Source organism: Eschrichtius robustus, chromosome 10, assembly GCF_028021215.1.
Source record: "Eschrichtius robustus isolate mEscRob2 chromosome 10, mEscRob2.pri, whole genome shotgun sequence".
Lineage (NCBI taxonomy): Eukaryota > Metazoa > Chordata > Mammalia > Artiodactyla > Eschrichtiidae > Eschrichtius > Eschrichtius robustus.
In genome coordinates, this window is record NC_090833.1 from 63,309,034 (window position 1) to 63,324,034 (window position 15,001).

Below are 15,001 nucleotides of genomic sequence, written 5' to 3' on the forward strand. Positions count from 1 at the left end.
TTCATGAAGTTTTAAGCTTTTATGGTAAAATTTATGTGTAGTGTATATATTTTCTGAAGTAACCATAGGTAAATTTCTCATGTTCTTGATGCCTGATGTAGCAGCATTTGAGAGAGTATCTTTTACACATTCTTAATATACTAAAGGCAACATGTTTTTGGATCCAATTTGCATAGAGAAAGGTAAATTAAATTGCCTTATATTATCAATTAAGTGTATACTACAAGCATATTTATTAAAAATAAAAATAAACTTTTTAAAGCAGACACTGAAACTCCTTTTCTTCTTCAACTCTTTCCCTCTCTCCCAAACCTACATCAGTTTAGCATCAAAGTTCAATACTGCCACTTAGGTAATCAGGCTCCATCTACACTTCAAGTCCCTTTCCCCACACTTGTCTATAAATCCTGTTCTCCAACCATACTGGATTCTTCACTTTTCTCTGGTATGCTCATTGCCTTTCCTTCCCTTTGTGTATCTGTTGATGTTTTGACCTTTTCTCTCATCCAGATGGATCCTTTCCATCTTCAGGATTCTATTCAAATCCCATCCTCTCCCCTGAAAACTTTTTTTCCCCCAGAAGTCAAACTCATAGTAACGTATGGTGGTTACAAGAGGCTGGGGGCTGAGGGAAAAGAGGAAATGTGGATCAAAGAGTACAAAATTTTCGTTGTAAGATGAATAAGTTCTGGAGACCTAATGTATAGTATGGTGACTACAGTGAATAATAATGTATTATGTACTTGAAATTTGCTAAGAGGGTAGATCCCAAGAGTTCTCACCACACACACACACACACACACACACACACACACACACACACACTGGTAACTATGGCAGGTGATGGTATGTTAATTAGTTTGATTTTGGTAATCATTCACAATGTATACATATATCAAAACATCATGTTGTATACCTTATATACAATTTTTGTCAAAAATAAATAAAAAATTTTAAAACTACTTTTTCCTTTCTATTTAATGTAGACAAGATCAAATATATTCTCAGTGCAGCTGAGACTTCTTTATATCATTCACCAGGCAATTAAATACATATAGTCTCATAGACGGTAGCAAGGAGTAAGCCAAAAAGTCAAAGAGCAGAAAATCACACCAACCTTGCCCCTCTCTAATCCCTGCAGCTGTCAATAACCAACCTCTCTCCTACTCTTTGCTGAACCAGGTTGCTGCACAGACTTTTCAAGACAGGGTTCCACTAATAATCAGAGTGGGTACAGATGATGCAGAACTGAGCTGGAAACATCAGTTCTGTTTCTGGCTGCATCCCTTCACCGTTGTATGAACTGAAGGTACTATCTGAAATAATGTAACATGTATGAAAATATTTTTTGAACTTAGATATTATAAATATGTCATATGATACTACCCCAAACTCTTATTTCACTCTAGTGATATAAAGCCAGTGGCATGCTGGTTAAACCACCAGCCTGCCAGGAAAAAAAAATTCTGATTCGTAGCATTCTTAGTGCAAACACTCCCACCTGGCAGAATGCAAACTACTGATGGAACATCACTAAACACAGCCTTGGGAAAGATGTGCAGTAAAACTCCATTGTCCAGTATTTCACCATTCAGATACAACAGATGCCAGTAACCTCAAGAGCATAGATCGTAGTATAAGGTAGTAAAATAATTAGGAATGATGAATTTTGAGTATTTATTACTTTTTGGCTTAAATCTAAATTTGATTTAATATTTAGTTTTTAATAATGGCTATCTTTAACAACTGGCCCACAAAATTCCATGGTCTAACAGTTGGCTTTCCCCAGCAGGCACCAGTCAGCCCCAGCACACCACTGGTAGCGTCCATATTTTCTCCTCCAAATAAATTAGTGCAAGAGCTGTGTTTACAGAGAAGCACACTCCAGTGTTTGCACATAGTAAAACTTAATTACTGTTTTTAAAAGTGAACTGTGGTGTACTTAGAGAACACCGATTGTTTGGAGATATTTAAAATATATATTTTTTCAAAACCCGTTTACACACTACTGTGTAAATGGGTGTACAGTGGTAAACTCTGCACACCACTTGCCAGAGACTCTGTTAAATTAAGATAGGACGAAAAACATCATATGGGTTAGTACGAGGCATCAAATCTTCTGCGGCAAGTGATCAAAAAATATCTGATCAGTTCTGTGTGAGCTCGTTTTGAGGTCCTCCTCTCACGCTTGCAACCAATCAGAGGAATGGCCGAGAAGCTCTCATCTGCCTTCACTTGTTCACCTTGCTCCAATTCTCAAAAGGCGAAGTATTTTTACTTTTACACTTCCACTCTGTTAAACTGCCTCCTTGTGTTCATTTTTGCATTCCCTTACCCACGCCTTTGCTGGGCGCTGGGCACCTTAACACAAGCAGCCCTCCAAGAGGCAAACTTCAGAAGCGCTGCTAGGCCTGGGGTGCAAAGGGCCCAGCTGCTAAAAGTGCCCATGGCTAGGAGGTCATGCACTTAGATGCTCATGTAACTTCCACAGCCTCCCTGGGAGGCAGACACTGCTCTTATCCCCATTTTATGAGTGAGGAAACTGAGGTTCTGAGACATTCGTTATCTTACCCAGAGTCATCTCATGAGTAAGGATTAGAGCAGGTCAAGTTCTTATTTTTTTTTTTTTTTTCCATCACTCCACTTTCTCACTTATTCCTTCACATAATGTGACGGAGCAGGACCCTCTGAGGCCTCTCGAGGACAGACCCCTCTTCCAGACCTTCTACTGTAGCTCCTCCCTGAAGTATCCAGATAATAGTATCTCATGCATATTTCCCGAGTTTTTCAGATGCTAAAAACCACGACCAAACGGAAGAAATTAACTACTTGACCATGAGCGCATAGCCACCCTCCCCCCCCCCCCCGCTGGTGTCTAAGGATCGATAATGTCAACTGCCCTGTTCTTTTAACATCAACCTATTAGAGAACTGTGCACGAGCCGATCACATACCCTGGGATGCCCCTCCCTCACTTGGCCGTTGGGTGGGATAGGGAGGATGGGAGGGAGACGTGAGAGGGAGGAGATGTGGGGATATATGTATATGTATAGCTGATTCACTTTGTTACACAGCGGAAACTAACACACTGTTGTAAAGCAATTATACTCCAATAAAGATGTTAAAAAAAAGGGCTTTGCTGAAACCCTTTGGAAAGTTCTGGGTTTTGGGGGGCATGAGCTATCTGTTCTCCTTGCATGGGCCTGCAGTGAACCTTTCTCTGCTCGGTTTTGTTTGGCCTCACTGTGCGTCGGGCGCACGAACTTGCGTTCAGTAACAATAACACATACATGTCTTGGTTCATTTTCTTCAGTATAACAGCCTGGCGGATCTTTTTAAAACAAGGGAGAAGAGGCAGATAGTATATTATATTTAAATCTGCTTTTAAAGATAAAAGTTGCCTTAACAGGTTTTATTTGACTGTCTCCTCATTTAAACATAACAGAAAGCTGAAGAGTGATGCCTTGAAATTTGAGGGCAGGTAACCACAGGATTTGAAAGTCTCATCCAGAGGTGGGTTACGACCTGCAGTTGGGCATGGTACCTGTAAGCCAAATGGAAAGTCAACCCTTCTTCTTCATCTTCTTCTTCACTTTTTATTTTATGTAAACATTTACGTTACTGAAGTAAACCATAATTATTATTTAATTCTTGATGCAGGAATCATACTACCACACATGGAGCACACAGTATAAGACTAATATTTTCTCTGGGATTTCAGGCTCAAGTTTAAAACTACGATTACAGGCCCATTATCACAGATAGGCAGGGCAGAGGCTGCTAAGAGTTTTGACTCTAGAGAACCAGATTCATTTTTAAAGAGCCTGCTAAAAAGGAAACATCTGATGTTTAAGAGCAAAAGAGAGGGGAAAGAAAGTAAAATCTGTCTAGCAGTCCATCATTTGGAAATACATGCCTATGGAACCATATCCACCATGATACAAACTCTTGAAATAAAACACAGGGGGAAATTCAATAAAGAAAGCGATAAAGCCCATATCACACCATGCAGGCCCAGATTAGCATTCTGATAACACTAAGAGAATTTTCAACTCAAGCGTTATATTCCCAAATAATCACTGAGAGAATGAAAATAATGCGACAAGGAAATTTTTCAGAAAAAATAAGAGAACAGACATTACAGCTAACATACCAGTTGTATTAGGGGAAACACTGACTGAAACCACCCACCCTGGCCAGACACCACAGTAACCATTTGTATGAGTTATTTTACGACAGGAGGTCCTGGTAAGGGACACGGAACTAACAAGCCACCACCAACCAGAAGAATTCAGGAAAGGTCAGAAGGAGACGCCAGTCCATATGTCCTACGAATCTTCCAGAATCCTTCTCGCTGGAATCCACCTTGGCTGAGTGATGCGTGCGCCACCAGGAAGGACCCTGAGTCAGAATGATTGACCAGAGACAATCCGGAAACTAATCCCATCACCATAAAACCCACGACTGCGAGCCACGTGGCAGAGCAGTCTTCCTGGGTTCTCTTACCCACCTGTTCTCCACCCGGGCGCCCCTTCCCAATAAGGTCTCTTGCTTTGTCAGCACGTGTGTCTCCTCGGACAATTCATTTCCGAGTGTTAGACAAGAGCCCACTCTCGGGCCCTGGAAGGGGTCCCCCCTTCCTACAACAGTTGTGATATGATTCTCTGACCAAAGTTTTTTATGAGAAGGATCCTAGAAACTCACACTAGTGAGAAGGTTCACCCGTCACTGGATTTTTATGCAATGTGGTTAGTTACATGGTAGGTCAGTGTCCAGGCGTCAAGAGAAATGCAGGGTGACCGAGACAGTGACGATGAGCAGAGAAGGGTCCCAAAACACGCATGCCAAGAGCCAGCTAAAAGCCTTCTGCTTTCCAGGCCAGACATTCTGCTCTACGCCACAAAGAACCCATACGAGCCACAACAAGAGAGGGCATCAAGCCTGCCTTAAAGGGAGGAACTCTGACTAATTTTTGTTTACTCTGTCTTCTAAAGAGAATGAGGCTTTGTGTTATGGGCCCAAGAAGAGGAAAAGTAGAGATGATTAGAAACACAGAAGTGGTTTTAAGTTTCTAATAGAATTCAACGACAGAAAAAAAAATCAAGGATCTTAAGAAATGTGTGCTATTAAAAATAAAGTCAATTCCCATCCTTGATACATTCCTCTCTTCCATGGGGCACAAATGGTCCACTCATTTTTTTTTTTTTTTTTAGAACAAATAGAGCTTCTGTGAATTTTGTAGACATTTCTATGCATTGAAAAGGATGGACCCAATAATGTTCTGTGATTTTTCTTTCTAAATAAGTGTAGGGTTGTTTAGACAAGCCTGAATAATAATAATAATAATAATAATAGAATATAGTGTGTACAGAGTGTTCTAGCATTTAATTCTCACCACCACCCTCCAAGACAGTAGAGAATGTATTGCTATTATAATTTACAACAAGGAAACTGAGGCTTACAATGATCAATTTTCCTTGCTCAAAATACAGTCACAGTAATAAATGGTGACAATGATTAGGGTTCCAGGCCTTTGTCTACAGGTCCAACTCCTCTCTGTGACACCACATTGCCTTTCTTAGCCCAGTGACCAAACTTGGTGAAATGATGTATGAGGGTTCATTCTTGGCCTCCAGGCACTTTGGTACTGTGGGCGGAATTGGATTAAGTGGATTGTCTTTTTTTTTCATCATTATTAAGAAATGGAATGATATAATGGAATGGGCTGGAGGATTATTATAAAAGTCTTTTGTTTTTACAAGGTCTAAATCACAAGTGGTACATCTGGGAGATTACATAATTATCTCCTTCCTATGATAACTAATTTATACATTGGAGATTATAATGTACATAATCCTAGTATGCAGTAAATTTAACCTGGAGAAAACTTACATGCTAAGGATTGGGAATCATTTGAAAGTCCAAGAGAAAGATGGTTCAATGAGGGTAAAAAATGCTTACATAGTCACTACTAAAGGTGTATATCTGAAAAAATTTTATGCCATGAAAATGCCAAATATACGTTAATGAAAAAAACTGTACATATGGTATGATCCCAATTTTGATTTTAAAAATACTGCATAGCTCCCCTTATATGTGTGTGTATGCCTTGTGTGTGTGTGTGTACATGTAATTGGAAGGAAATATTATTAAATCTACAATATGTGAATATCATGGATTTTTCCTCTATGATGGGATATGGTTGATTTATGGATAATATTAGTAACTACTTTAGTATTATGGTTATGCTATGGAGTGAGAGGCTGGATTTGATTTCCAAATCCATCACTTGTTGTATACCCTCAGGGATCCTTTACTTTTGTTGTTTCACATGTAAAATGGGAATAAGATTAGTATCTATCTTCTGCATTACTGCCAAAGTTAAAAGGGGTAATATAAATATACAACAAACAGCACAGTTTCTGCACACAGTAATCCCTCAAACATGGCAGCTGCTAATTTGTAAGTTCTTCTTTTATAGTTTTCTGAATTGTTCAAATTTTCTAAAAGAACTTGTCTATGTTTCCTAACCAGAAAGTAAAAACAAATATACAGGGCTTCCCTGGTGGCGCAGTGGTTGAGAATCTGCCTGCTAATGCAGGGAACACGGGTTCGAGCCCTGGTCTGGGAAGATCCCACATGCCGCGGAGCAACTAGACCTGTGAGCCACAACTACTGAGCCTGTGCGTCTGGAGCCTGTGCTCCGCAACAAGAGAGGCCGCGATAATGAGAGGCCCGCGCACCGCAATGAAGAGTGGCCCCCACTTGCCACAACTAGAGAAAGCCCTCGCACAGAAACGAAGACCCAACACAACCATAAATAAATAAATAAATAAATAAAAACAAAAAAACCCACAAATATACAAAAGTTTTATAAAAAGTATTGAAATTAATTTAACTAAACTTGTAACCAACGACATGATGGGGGGCAGGGTGATAAGGTTAACTACTGCTACTTCACCACATTTTAGTCTACTTTAATTCTAATAATTCGGCAAGATATCTATAAATGAGGCATAGATCCTGGTAGTAAGGGTAAAGAAATGGAACTCCAATCAGATTTTGCTCTTCCAAAATCCACATGTGTTTCCAAAGTCCCTAGTGTTCTTACCAAGCCCTCCTCCAAGGAGTCCCTACTTCCAAGCTAGTTGAGAGAGAAAAATGAATATCAAAAACAATTCACAAAAGAGTAAAGAGTGCAAAGAGGCATAATGGGAATTCAGAAAGAAGGTCAGAGTGTCCTGGGGTAGTCAGAATAGGGAGGAGGTGGAAACTGTTTTAGGCCCTGGGGATCAATATTAATAATATATGTTAAAGGGATATGCTTATGAAGGCATTTGACTAAAAAGGCAATAAAGTGGCAGCATTTCCTGCCCTTCAAGTCTCCAAGGGTTATTTTTTTTTAATGAGTGCAAAAAAATTTGTTAAATGTTGCTACAGTTTTACCACTACATTTTCTTTCTTGCATTGCCACACTTCCAGTGACTTTTATTATGGCGCTAAAATGTTTCCCAGGCATTATCACCATTTCTACCCAGTGACAGAATTTCCAGGAGGTGGGGAGTTGAGTAAATATACAAATAGAGAAATAAGGAACATCTGAAAATGCAGCTCTAGGACCTCCCAGCCCCACAAATATGCACAGCATCTCTCAGTATACAAAGGCTAGTGCAGAAATCCCAACAGGATTCTCTTCCCAAAGTAAATAATTTCCAGTCCCATCACTGCATAAAATCCCCTATTGGAGGGCATGGTTCAGAGTTACTGTCATCACACTCATAGCTCTTTACAACTGAGACACTGTTTTAATTATAAAAGGGAATGTGATTTAGGACAACCAAGGGAAATGTGGATGCCATCGAATAATAAGTGTAGATTTTAGTAGGCATCCATTGATTTTTGAGATCTTGATTCCTTGCTCATGGATCTAAAGAGGGTGTGAACGTGGTGGAGACACAGTGGAAGTAAAAGTGACTTGGACTAATCTCTAGAGGACCTCTAAGCTCCCTCTGATGCTAAGATTTTGTAGTAGTAATTACCATTTTCCAAGTATCTCTTATGTGTTGGATTTCTATTTATTCGTTCAACAGTAATTATTAGGTACCTATTCTTTACCAGGCATGGAGGATGTAATGGTGAAAAAAACCCCAGCCACTTCCTGCCCTTAGTAAGTGGCTCATAGTCCAGTAGGGAGACAGTCAATCAAACTAAATTAAACCTGTGATAAGCGCCATGATGGAGGAGAACTATAAGGTAGTTGAAGAAGACGTAGAAGGAATTTGGCCCACTCAGCAAGATCAAGGAAGGCGTCCACAAGAAAGGGAGGACCGAGCTAAGATATGATGAAGGAGCTGTCATTAAAGAGATGATGCACTGTGAGGGACACGGCGAGAAAGAGGACCTCAGGCTTCCAAGAAGGCCCCTTTGTCTGCAGCAGAAGGAGCAAAGATGAGGACAGAAGCAGAAGAGCCGCAGAGGAAGGCAGAGCCGGACCATGTAGAATCTTTTACAATAATCTGTGATCAAAATTCTCACCCAGCTCTGTGAATTAGACAATATCCTTATTTTTCAGAATTGAAAATTGAAGCTCAGACCATGTGAGGAAATGGGCTTAAGGTCACACAGCTCAAAGTTGCCCAGTGGTGGGACTGGAACAGGGTCTCTCCACTTCCAAAGTTTGGATTCTCAAATGATTCTGCCAATGATTCATAATCTTTTGTGGACACATTGTCCAGTAGATGTTCTCTCTAGATGACCCCTGAAGGACAACTTTATTCTCCGGTTCTAGGTTCTAACTTACTGCCCCACTGCAAACCAGTGCCTGGCCCATCACAGGGAAGAACTCTGCTGTGCTCTCCCAGGTAAGAAGCATGGTTCCTTCACCCATCAAATCTGAATCCTTGTTGTAGATAATGTCTTCTTTTCAGTTTTCTAGTCAAAGCCATTGGTATTCAATGCTCCCTTGGTTGACTATGATGGCATTTTTTTTCAGGAAATAAAATGACCAGTTACATTGTTTCGTTCACATAAGACTTCTTTTTCTTGTGTATTAAGCAGGAATAGCAACGTTGGTTGTTCGTTATGTACCATTTTGCTAGAGCATCTTACACATGTTATCTCAAGGCAACCTCAGTGAGCTACCCAATGGGGTAGAGATGTATCCTCATTCTCTTTTAACCAAAGAGGAAATTGAGTCTCCCTGAGCTTAAGTGGCTTACCTTAGGTTACACGTTTATAAATGACAGAGGTGAGATTTGAATCCAGGGGAACTGCCTGACTCCAAAACCACATTTTTAACTGAATGTTTCAAAAATTCAACCTCAAAATAGAATTAGTGTTAGAAGAGAATTATTGAAATAAGAAAATCCCGAAAAATATTGCATGCCAATATGTACTGTAATTCAACAATTATTATATTGTTAAACAAGGAAGAACCTAGCATAAAAAGATTCTCTGAGGCTTTTGACACCAATTATGGATGCTTTAGGAAATAAGTGTGATTTCCTAAATTAAGATATCAAGTTTAAGATGCAGGATGGTTCTTTTAAAAGAAATGGCCCTATTCCCAAAGATGAAGGATATATACATATATTCCGAGGCTGTGTGGGTGGGTGGAGGGGGGAGGGGGAACGGCAGGTTGGTAGAGAGAGTGAAATAATTATTCTATCTCTCAAAAATTACATGTTTGTTTTCAAAGTTTATGTGGTAAACTGGGCTGGAGGTTGGGGACAGCATTGTTAAGACCCATCCATAGAATGGGCTGTTGATGCCTCTGCAGTGCTGTATTTCTTCCTTTCTAAAAAAGAAGGGTTTTTTCCTTCACGGTGCATTTACGTCAAAATTCTAAAACTTCTTGCATGCGCCTATCATATCAACCTTGTCAAGTCTCACTTGTTGAAATGAGTGGGATTTGAAAACTTCTGAGCATGCTATTACATTTTCCATTTATGTTCAGGGAATATGGCTGCGTGAAAATGAGGCCAGGAGTTGCAGAGGGGTTGGGGGAGACTTATGGGAGAGACAGCTCTAAATGAGTGAAACCCAATAGATTGATTATTTCAGGTGGTGGAAGACAGTAGTCTCCATGAAGGATGAGGCACAGAGTTTGGGAGGAAAACGCAGCTTATTTTTTCCGTGTTTTACTTTTATTGCTCTAATTAAGCTACTTGTAATATCAAACGCTAGAGTTTAACTAAAAGAAGCCAACATTTTTGCTCCCAAATGATATGCAAGTTAAAAGTGTTCTATTTATTCTCACTGAAATAACAATAAAGATAGTCTTGGTTTTTTTCTTTTTTAAAATTCAGCAAGTGACAAAGAAATATCATGAAAAATATTTAGCTTCCATTAAGATTTCTCAACTTCCGGAAAATAAATTTAATATTTGCGCTAGATTTGGGAAAATGCAAACCTAAACCTAGCCCTAATTATATTTAACCTTAACCCAAACTCTACATAATAGAGGGTGCTGGGCAAGAGAATAAGCAGATGTTTTTTAGTGGAGGCAGGAACTCTTTATTGATAGCAGAAAATTCACATGACTGTCAACTTCTATTTCTATAATTCTTAGTGTTTTTCTTTATATCACTACAAGTGAACATCTTTCAGCTTTCCCCAGAAGCTTCTATGTTTTGCAAAAAAATTAATTTGATGAAGATGATTCTTAAATAAACAGCAAATTTCTTTTTCATTGATGGAGATCAAATGATTTCCTCCAGTAGCCAGTAGAGGGAGCTGTTGGCATTTGATTTGGCCTTATAACTCGACCTGGAAGTTCCCTTAATTAATTCAATGTTTGAAATCAAACCAGCCTTTAAATGTAATGATATTAATATGCAAGGATAGACGTGTAAACGTGGAGGTTTTCCATTCCCATTCAACTTTCTACACAACCACAGATTTCTGGTTCTTCTGTGGGCCTCTTTTAGAGAGCTTATGTTATAGAAATGTTGGCAGCTATAAATTAAAGCTACTCAGAATCGAGTTCATGCACCTAGGCAATGATTCAACATTTCTAAGACTGATTGCAAGTCAAGAAAGAAAGCAGCTTCTTCTTCTTATGAAAGAAAGAAAGAAGGAAAGGAAGAAAGAGAGAGAAAGCAAAAAGCTATTTAACAGAATAATACTTGAAGTTCTCAAAGAAAAATTATATATGGTAGATTTACAAAAAATTTGAGTATCTCTAATCCAAGGGAAAGAACTCTCTGCAGTTAATATTGTGGGCATATCTGACGTGGCCCTTGTGATGAAATATAGTATATTGATTTTTCTTATATTCCCTCCACTCTAAATATATTTCTATAGCTGTGGGTTAGAAATACTCATTCTGATTCAGCTGAATTCATTTCTCCTAAAATGAACATAAAAATAAACTAGTAAACATTTAAAACAATGAGATGAAATCTCACCAAACTTGAAATGCTAAATTATCTGAAGAGATAAAGAAGAAAGTAGAGTTCTATTTTGATCTGCATTAACAAGTAATTTTTAAATACACCATCCAAACATTGCCAATAGATTTCGGATTTCTCCATCAAGGTGCTCTAAAAGCATAATGGAGATAAAGGGTTAACAGTATTCCTGAGTACATAAAGAAGTGCCGTTTTCTTGGGACACTATGACACATTGCAATTTGCAAACTAAATGCTAAACCGGAGTCATTGCTCATGTTCAAAAAACATGAAAGGGAGTTTCTTAGGAAGAAAAAAAAAAGATTTTTTTTTTTTTTTTAATCTGAATGTGAACAATGTTCTACGCTATTTCCAAGTGGTGTGTAGTTCTTCAAATCACTTCTGCGCTTCCATGTGTCTGGCTTGGTCTCTGTTTTGTGTTGCTTTCTGGGCTTTCCAATCAACATTAATTTTGCTGCTCTTTCCGAGAGAATTTGTTAGAGGGAAAAATGAACCACGCATGCAGGTAGAGTTGGAAGGCAAGGGACAAAATTGCCCATATTGTCCTTCTTGAGCGGTTTAGACAGCTGGAACAAAAAAGACCAGTACTATTAAACATGTAACTTTAGGTGAAATTTTGTTCCATGTGAAACATTAATTTTAATAGAGACTTTATATATAAGCTCTGGTTTGAATAATAATGTAAAATTAAATTTAAATTGTAAATAACGTCCAGATACTGGTTGTTTCCTGGCTCAAATTCTTCAGCACATATGGTGCTAGCATAAGCTTGTGCCTGTCTGCCTACTCTGGGTAATTTTGCATGCAAATAGTTTTAGTGCCTATGTTGAGGTGCTAAAACGTGTTTAGTACACTTGAAAATATTTGCATTGCAAAAGGAGAGCAAATCTCCTGAGGAAAATCAGATTGATATTTTGTATTAAGAGACCACTCCGGGCATTGCGTGGCATTCTTCTATGGAGAATTCTGTTTACAGTGCAACTAGCATTTTTAATTGACTTTTAGAAAAGAAGCTCCGGCTACAGCTTTGCCAGGTTTATAAACCGTCAGATCATCTTCTGGCAACATTCAGCGCATTTATCAGGAGGAGAGAGAAAGCAAACGAAAGAATCGACTTGCCTTGGCTGGACGGTAGCTTTTCATGCCTCAGTTTGGTGGACTGTTAGGATAAATGTGTTAATTATAATGAAAAGTTGCAGTTGGAGTGTGCCTAACTAATTAGCTAACTAACTAACCAGCTAACTCAGGAAAGGCTTTAGCACAGGGAAGCAGCAGTGAAGCTGGGTGTGAGGCCGCACACACGCTCCCATTTGCCTCACTCCCATCTGCTGCATTTACAGGAATCAGTTCGTTAAGAGTCTGAATCGAATCCAAATAAAATGCATTTCTGATGCAAGCCCGATGACTGGTGCCATTCTACACCGCATTATGTCAAATTAGAGCTTGGTGGGGAATGAGGGTACAGAGATCTTACGTAAATATTGCACGCATAGAACACTGAGTGAATAGAAGTCTAGAGAAATTCAACATCCCATTTCTAGAAACGGGTCGACCCTTCTCCTGTCCTGAAACCCCTTATAAAGTAACAAATAGAATTCAAGAGCCGTGCTAGTAAGAGGTTTGTGAAACTCTGCTTGTAACTACCTTTTCAACGTTTATGGAGAATTTTCTTTTATTTCATTGACCGATTCAGGTGTAGCATGTCCTTACAAAATGAAAGTAAGTCAGTGTCCGAAAGATAAACAGATGACCCGAGGTCTACGAGAGGAATTCAAATTGTGGGACTTTTCTGTTTGCACCTCCCTCTTCTGTGAAGAAATGATGCCAGATGGAATTTTAATAACACCCATTGTAGTGGAGTTTTTCGATCGCTTGCAGCCCAAGCTCCACATAAGGGATTGCCTAGTATAGATGCTTATATTGGCTGAAACTCTGGCATTCCATTCAGATTTTCTCCCCGTATTTTACCCTTCCACACCTAATATTTTTTTTCATCTCCCTAACACTTCCTATTGTGTGCAAGGTGCAGTATTCTGTGTCAACGAATAGCCACAGACAGGTAGCAAGCAAGAGCCAAAAGGAATTCATTGTGATTACACACCAGTAGGGAGGCGTTGACTAACTGTGTTGGTGAAACTCCTGATGGCCATCTCTTTCCTTTAAAATAATCTTAAAAAAAAAAAAAAGCTTCTGCTGTCTGTGGGATCCTGGCACATCAATCAATCCATTAAGTAAGTAAATAAGGCAATAACTAAACAATAAATCATTTTGAATTTCACGCATGCACAAACCTTTTGATACATAAATTACGGGAAGGGTTTAGATTCCGAGGCTGTACAGCCTACTATCCAATAATTTTCCGTGCAAGATAAAGAGCGATTCTAAACTGTGGTGCATTGCCCATTCTGGCGCCCAAATCATGGGGGCTTCTTTGCATCCCCTTGGTGGTGGTGTGTGTATGATGCATGGCATGGGAGTGTGTGTGTGTGTGTGTGTGTGTGTGTGTTTGTGTGTGGGGGGGGGCATGCTGTTAGGGGGAAGCCTACCACACATTTCTGCCATCACAGACTGTGGGCAAACAGCTGTCTCCACAGCTGAGGCCACTGGAACCGCATGCGCCGCTCCAGTAACTCGAGAGCACGCGGCTGGTCCCTGGATGGCACAGAGCGCTGTGCCTGCAGCAAAGCGCCGGAGCTTTCCTGAGGCTGAGCAGGCGGAGCCTTTGCCACCAGACACAATAAGCATCTGAAATGGGGGCTCATGAATAATTCATCCTTGGTGTCCTACGAAACAAAGAAATGATATGTTTGCTGGTAGATAACTGTGTTGTGGCATTTGTAAATCTTTCTGAATGTGGAGTGGATCATGTTTCTTGTTTTTAGAGAAATATGGTTTTTTTTTTTTCTTTCTTTCCTAAAACGAAAAGTTGGTAGTTTGATGTAACAATCCTACATTGAAGGTCTTCCATGAAATACTGGATTGGGTTAGGCTAATTTGGCTCATGATTTAGGAATTTTTAAAAAATCTCATTCAGTGAAGAGGGATGGTAAAACGGTTTTACAGCAATAAAATACAGCAGGATACCAAGTTCTCAAGGAGAGTATTGTTTTCCTTGGTAGGCAAGCAGCCCACTCTTGGCAATGCGAGTTTCATTACTATAGACTAGAGAGAGTGGTGCCTCTGGCATCACAGGACAGCATCGGGAGGAGTAATTCTTCACTTTTCACTAAAAGATTAGCAAAAATGATACTTTGGTGAATTGAGCCCTAAATTGTGTTAGTGATAGTTAAATACCCACTAATTTAACACGAGTTAAATTGGCAATAAAAATGACCCCCAACCAAGTTGAGCCGCCATCCTGTTTCTGCACAATAGTTCTGGACCTAATGCCAGGGGTCTGTAAAGCCGTTGGGTAGAGTTTATGCATTTGCATAACGAATATTTCCAGTGTTGTCTAAAGTAGCTAGCTGTTCAAACTTATCATAATTAGTATTTATAATTAGTATCTGTGTATTCATTTCATTTATTCTTTAATATCTGTGTACTCATTTCCCCGAGGGAAAATAAAAAAGAAATTGATTTAATAGTTCT